At 49.3% G+C, this 7,109-nt stretch overlaps 1 protein-coding gene across 3 annotated transcripts in view; it reads left to right on the plus strand.

Annotated features, from left to right (window-relative positions):
• The window catches only part of LOC112213588, a 298,689-nt gene that overhangs the window by 102,710 nt on the left and 188,870 nt on the right, over positions 1-7,109 (plus strand). For all 3 annotated transcript variants that reach the window (XM_033323131.1, XM_033323129.1, XM_033323130.1), the window contains one exon: positions 3,110-3,196. The gene's annotated coding sequence lies outside the window, so the exon portion shown is untranslated. The remainder of the gene's footprint in view (positions 1-3,109; positions 3,197-7,109) is intronic.

The following is a 7,109-nucleotide window of genomic DNA, read 5'->3' on the forward strand; positions in this document are numbered from 1 at the left end:
CGGGCTGCCTCTGGCGCCGCGACGTTTCCTCTCAGCCACTTTATATCACGCGCTCTCCCAAAGAACAGAGAGAGCAGAGAGGCAGGTGCACGCCGGAGACGTGCAACACGTCCACCGTGTACACCGTCGTCCGACCCTCTTTTCCCTTCCGTCCTCCTTCGTCCTGCTCTTCCTATTCCGCGCTGTCTTGTGCTCTTACATCCTCGCTGTCCTCCTTCTTCCTCTTCCTCGGGTTTCTCTCGTCTTCCCTTCTTTCTTTGGACCTCTCGATCCGGTCGCCGTGCCTTGTCTCACGCGACCGACCAGTCTAATCCGAAGATCGATCTCCGCAGCCCGAGCCACGTGCCAGTTGTCCTTTCAGGACACTGTCCTCTCGTCAGCTGGCCAAAACTCAGCGACTTGGATCTTCTAGGCTGGTCCTTCGACTGGCAGCTTCTGTTTGGTTCGAAGAGATCGTCAGGAGGGAAGGCTCCTGGAGTTGAGGCTCCAACATGGTTCACCTCGTGGTGGATACCTTTTTTAGGGAATTCGTAGCACGAAGGGAAATTCTCTTCGTTCAATTGTTACTTGGCCAACAGCTTGGAGTCTGCGTGCGTTTCGTGGAACACGTAGAACTTGGCACTTGCGTTACGGAGACGTAGAGTAGGCTTTAACCCTCGAAGACCGCAATGATCGTGATCCTGTAAGCTCTATGAGCGCGGCAAACTCACAGTTTTCCAGATGCGAAGAAAAGTATATTGGCACACGCGTACAGGTGACTGGGTACACAGACTTGCGCACAGAATCGTACACCTTCGTGCAGATAGACGTAGGCAGGTAGCTGTTAGCTTAATGAGCTATACTGCACGTATAGAGCATGAAGCGTAGCACTAGGTTCAAGTCTATCATCCGAGGAACAGCTGAGAAATACAAATTCATTTTGTTAAAGACTGTCAACTATGCGGAAAAATCAAGTAGAAAAGTATACGCAGCGGGGAAACTCGGAGAGAAAAGAGGACGGGGATTGACGTTTCACGCGTTTCAAAATTAAACAGAGAGATATTTGCTGTCGATTAGTGAAATATTTGACATTTGTTCGTTGACGAGTCGTTATGCGAATCGCTTCACTGGCCGAACTCTCACGAGACACCGTGACGACCATAAATCAACCGGCGGCGGTAAAAATATCGACCTGGAGGGCGTGCAAAGTGATTGCGCTGGTATTATAGACGATCAAGCAGCCGTAACATCGGTACGACCCAGGGTGCTCGACCACGTGGCGAATTACACAGATTCTCCCACGCCACGCGGCTGCTCGTCCTTCACCTCCCTCTCTTTATCGCGTTCTCACCCTTTCTACCCTCTCTTTCCCTTTAATCTATCCAACCTTTAGTCTCCTTTCCGCCAACATCGCTTTGTCACGTACATGTGCTCGATCAGCTCCGCTCGTTCTCTTTTCTTTCTTCGTTTTCGTTCGCTGTGTATAGTCGATGAAACGAACACGATGTCGGCCAATGAGCGGTAAAATTAGCCTGACATTTCAATGTACGTGACGTTCGAATTTGCCGAGTAAATCTGTCGACACGCAGAAGCCAGGCAAACGCTGTTTTGTCAGTTTTTCTGCCACGTTCACAAGATGAAATTGTTAATCGTCTCTTAGATAGCCTTCGCGCTATCAGAATGTGTACACATCGTGCAATTTAAAACGAATAACGAGATTTTATTTCTATATATTCTTCGTATCGTTCTTTGTAAAACGTTCCTGTAGGTAGAAGCTTCGTAGTTTGCTGGAAAATATGCGCTGCTGTTCTAATTTGACTTGAAACTACAATGGTTTCAAGTAAATTACGTGACACATTCAGACCTCGATATTCCACTCTTCTTATAACTATTTGAAACTCTTCTTATAATCTTGCCACGCAGAGGTATCTCGTCTGAATCGCGACATAAAATCGCTGTCTGTCACAGAAAGCCTTTAATCCTGGCGCGGTTTCCTCGCCCACTGCATAATTCTACTAATATCAACACCATCGACGCTCTCACGAAACGTCGTCATAGCGCAGCGAAGGGTCCGGTTCACGACCTTGCCGTATTTTTCCTACCGACTGTACCACGTTCTGCTATCACGGTGACAGGAACACGAACAGAAAGCAGTTGCACAAAAGGTGCCATTCCCCTGCAACCATCTCCGCCAGCCGTTCATTGGCTCGTGAATGGCTTCGAACTATGTACTATTAGGCCATCAGCCACGACACAGCCAGTCGTTTTCCGTGTGTGTACGTATACCGTAACAGGGCAAAGGAGAAAACGAGACGGCGTAAACGGTGGGACAGAGACGAACGATCGGGGAACCAGGCAAGAATGAATGGCATACGCCGCGTTAATAGCTTGTTCTCGCTTCAGGGTTGCGCGAGGTCAGTTCGCTTTTAACCGGCTCGATGCCCCGTTATAACTCGCACGACCGTCACCTGTCTTCTTTTTGGCCAGGCTGATACGTTAGAGGGATTTCGAGCGTGAACGCAACTTGCCGGGCTAAATTGATGACTGAATGGCTGGCTGAATGGGCCGGCCAAGGATTACGCTCGATCTACCGGCTATTTGGCAGTGCTTTATCTCGTGGCCGCTGGATACGCGGTCGTTTTCTATTTGGAGAGACTCCTTTTGCCTCTGTTGTATGCGTGATTCTTCGCAGTTAGCCGGTTCCTGACGAATTACGTGCTGGACCTATTGTTTTACGTGGATTCCCAACCACCAGACCCACGCTCAGACAGGGAATTAGTTTCATTACCACGTTTGCTTGAACAATCGAAGAGTCGGTAGAGTTGGAACGAAACGTTTAACGCGAAGGAGCTGCAGTTACTAACAAGTATGAAATTGCGAGGGATCTTACGAAACCGGTCGTTATCTTTAGGTGAAATTTTCTTGGAGCGCGACAGTGCCTTCGAGGATGAGATTGGTCTTTGAATAAAACGAGCCCAACTTAAAGCAATTTAACTTGCCCAACTTCCAACCTTCTTCGCTATACCAATTTTTTCCCTATGTTCCTATCATCGATCTCAAACTTCCCTCCAACCTATCTATACCATTCTCTAACGAACTTTATACACTGACCATTTTCCAAACTTTTCAGATTCCTTCGGACAATCCTTGAAACTCCAAGACACTTCACCGGCAGGCCACGAGCAAGCAGCGACAACCTGCGACTATGCGGCGTCAGGTACGATTTTTATTTTCCTTATTTGCTCGTGGCTGTAATTAGGTGTGCGGATTTTTGCGCAAAATTCAAAGACACACGATGTAACACACGCAATGTGTACCAGTTTTTTGTCGGTTATAACATCTACTCTTTTAATCGCGTGGATGGGGATATTAATCCGCCTAAATATCCGTCTAGCTACGACACAAGAAGTTTGATTCGGCTTTTTGCTTCTCGAATGCAGCGTTGTGTAGGACACCGAAAGGAAAAATACACCTGCGTTGTTCTGACACCAGCCTTCGTCTTCCACGTGTATAATAATTGATAATAATAATAATTTTAAATAAATAATGGTACACGCGAATGGTAATTGACGTGTCATGAGTACAAACTTTTGAAAAGTGGCTGGCGCCACAATTACAATCGAATATAGTTTTCACACCGACAAGGTAGCGAATTTTGAAATTCGACTCGCCACGTTCTTCCTCTGCAATCTTCCCTCGAAAAGAAAAAGAAAAAAGAGAGGAACTCTTCATTCCCAATAACATGGAAGCATCCGAAGAGTCATAAATGTCTACCTTTGTCACTCGCACGGAGTCGCGAGGACGAAGCGGCACAAAGCAAACGGGAATGTGATTTTTCTTGCCGGAAACCGCGCTCGACCGCCTCATCAGCAGGGAAACCACGCGTCTGCGGCGGCACGCGGCCGAGTTAATAGCCCTGCTTCAGGGTTGCCTCAGGTTAGTTGACGTTTACATAAATAGTCGGGACCGTGGCTCGTGCCGCTGTAAAAGAGAACGGTTCGACGGTGTCGTGCCTGCGGGGGAGGAAAGCGGCACGTTGACGTGTACACGCGCACAGGCTACCAACACGGATCCCATTAGAGCAAGATAGAATAATGAAAAGCAGGAAGAAAGAAGAGGGTCGCCAGTAACGCGTTAAAGAGTGACGCAGAGAGACAAAGAGAGAGAGAAAGAGAGAGACAGATACAGAGAGAGAGACAGAGAGACGAAGGAAACGGAAGGAGGCTTGGTCGCAACCGTGGCGGCAGTTGGTGACAGGTTATTAGTCTGCCGTAAGTCTGGCTGCGGTGAATGAGAATAATAGCTTAGGTGTGACATTGCCCCAGTGCCTAGACTCGTGCCAGGCGGTTTCCGTCTCTTTCTGTTCCGCCAACACGGTACCTCTTCGTCCACCTTCAGACTCCCTTTTGCTTCACCACGTGGCCCCGTCTTTCTTCGTTCCATGACGCTTGTGTTCGTGCTCCATCCGCTTGGCCGGCTGAAGCCAGGCATTATTGTCGTAATCTAGGTCTAGGCTTGCTCTCAGCAGGTGTCATGTGCCTATTGTTCCTCAATGAAAATCTCGGCCCCTCGGTCACGCCATCGGAAACCAGACGCGCGCGGTGCTCGTTCCTTGGCTGGTGAACACCGGCACGCGCCACTTCACAGAGACAGAGAAAGGTACGCCGCGGGACAAAACCTTCGCAGCGGCCGCGATTTGCGCACGGATTCTTCTACCGTCTATTTAGCCGCCGCGCTGGAACGTGCTCGCGCACACACAGAACACGTGGAACGCTCGCCTGCCCGTAAATAAGTCTACTTTTACCTTCGCGTGTGCCTGCGAAGAGAGCAGCGTGCGTGCTGCTTGTCAAGCTTATCAAGAAACGAGGGAAATCGAGTTGCCTGCTCCTAATCTACGGATTGGGAACGTAGGAACGACCGGAGGAAGGTTTGCAGGTTTCAAAAAGTGGACAGCGATGCAGGTCTTCCTGAAGCTTCGGGTCTGCGACGGTTGGGTCGTTTCGCTCACTCGGTAAAGTTCGTGTCTGTTTCTGGTACTTTTATCTTTGGTCGAGAATACGAGCTACGTGATAAAAGCAAGCTATTAAAATAGGTACACGATGGAAATTATTCTTTGAACAGCGAGTCACGTGACCCGTAGATCCGAAACACCTAAGTGAGCCAAGGAAACGTTACGGTTTGGAACGAGCACGTGGTAGCCAAACGTAGTTTGCGATACACCTGTTCCGATACCATATAGTAACCTGAGTTATAAAAATGAACTTGACACAAAGATAACTCTACCTTACTGACGTGTTTCCATCATATTGATGAAAATTCCAAGAACCTACTTTCCTACGTTTCGAAAACGTTCGAAAACGCTCGCCTAGTCCAGATAGAAGAACGCCAGCTATAGGAAAGGCAGCAGAGCTCATCAGGCGAGATCCAAACGAACTCTAACGTGTCGTTTCTGTGAGGCCGCGTGGGCAGCGCTTGTAATGAGAGCGCGAGATTTACGATCGTAATCAAACGTGACAGATAGCGCGTCAAAGAAAACAGGTCTGGTCGTTAGCTATGTGTCCCGTGCTCCTCTTCATCAGGTCTGGCTTCCACTCGTCTAACTCGGAATCCACCTACTCCCCGTCCTTCCTCTCTCTCTCTCTTCCTCTCCCTTTGCCTGTCTCTCTTTATCTTTCTTCTCGTACACGGATCGACCCTAGAAAGAACTGGCACGCGCCCAACCGCTCGTGCATTAAACAGAAGCCTTTCGCCTCTCTGTGGCGGGGAACAGGGCCGTGTGTAAGTATGTATTACACGGATGTATCGCACGAAGCTGTAGAGCGAGGCCACCGTATAAGCTAAACAAATCCACGAACGCCGCGGCCGCCTGCGACGTCGTCCGTGTGCCGATTCGTCCATGTTGGTGACACACGTCGCCGGTGTATTGACATTGGTTAACGGCGGCCTGTCCCGTTGACATTGGCGGCGACGGTGGTTTGTCGGTCGGGTTCAGGTTCACGGAAGCCATTCACGTTTCGCACGCCGGCATAAAGAAGCGCCTGTGGCGCCTACGGCCGATAAACTGGGTTGCCGCCGCATTCAGAAGGGGATTTACGCGAGCTTTCGCGTTCCAACGTGCAGCAAGAGAGAGGGACGGAGGAGCTCGGGCAAATCGAGGTTCGTTCGCGTCGCTTCGTTTTGTTCCTCGTCGGAGGAGGCGGCTTTCCTCGAGCGGATCGAGGCTTTGCGATGTTTCGAGCCAGGACAATCGGGTGTTTTAAATTTGTAAGTTTCACGGTGATTATCGCGTGTCGCCCTTCGGGTTCCCAGCGTGCTTTTCATACCGCGCTTCCTTCGCGAAAGTTTCGCAAAGCTTCCTCGGCTCTGTCTCGGAGAATATTTCTTCTACTTCGCTTCGCATGTTTTCCCTTTCACATTCTTTTTATATATTTTGTTATACGGGGCAACAGTCTCGTCGCTTCTTCGTTATCAGATAAATGAAGATCATTAAACCGTGCGAATATTAAATTAACTTGCCGCAGTTTATGCTCGGTGTTGCGCTCCATCCTCTTTCCAATATTATCATTCCTATCTCATTCGCAACTACACGCTGCACAAGTGGAAAGTAAGAAACAATTGCATGCCCCGCGTCCTAATAAATTCCCATCCGAAGAAGGCTACTCGTGTGTCTAACGACGGTTAGTAAGGATCAACGAGATCGAATCAGTTCCAATTAGATGCGTTTTCATCCTCCTTGAATTCCATTCAGATTTAGCCCATGTGCAAGAGAAACGAAAGAACACGCTCCCTGTTAGAAGTATCCCTCGTTCATCTCGGTCAGTAGGTCAAATCGCTGGGTCCTGGCCCTGCGTCAAATCACCACGCATCATCTCGACCTTCTACCATGTGCGGGTAAAGTGCAGAAAAACAGTCTGCCCGGTGAAGCGGACAGATTAATTAGCAGGTTGATCTTCGTCGGACAGGCTAATCCCCTTTCACGGGAGTCGTAGGGGACGAGAAATAGAAAGGGAAAACGGGCGGCAGAGAGCGTGCGTGGTCGATATAGCCGGCCTGGTAGTTGAGAAACTGCACCAATTGCACGAGTTTCAGCTCGTTAATGAAGTGGCTGGCGTCAGTAACGACGTACGCTC

Source organism: Bombus impatiens, unplaced genomic scaffold (assembly GCF_000188095.3).
Source record: "Bombus impatiens unplaced genomic scaffold, BIMP_2.2 scf_0814, whole genome shotgun sequence".
In the NCBI taxonomy this organism is placed as follows: Eukaryota; Metazoa; Arthropoda; class Insecta; order Hymenoptera; family Apidae; genus Bombus; species Bombus impatiens.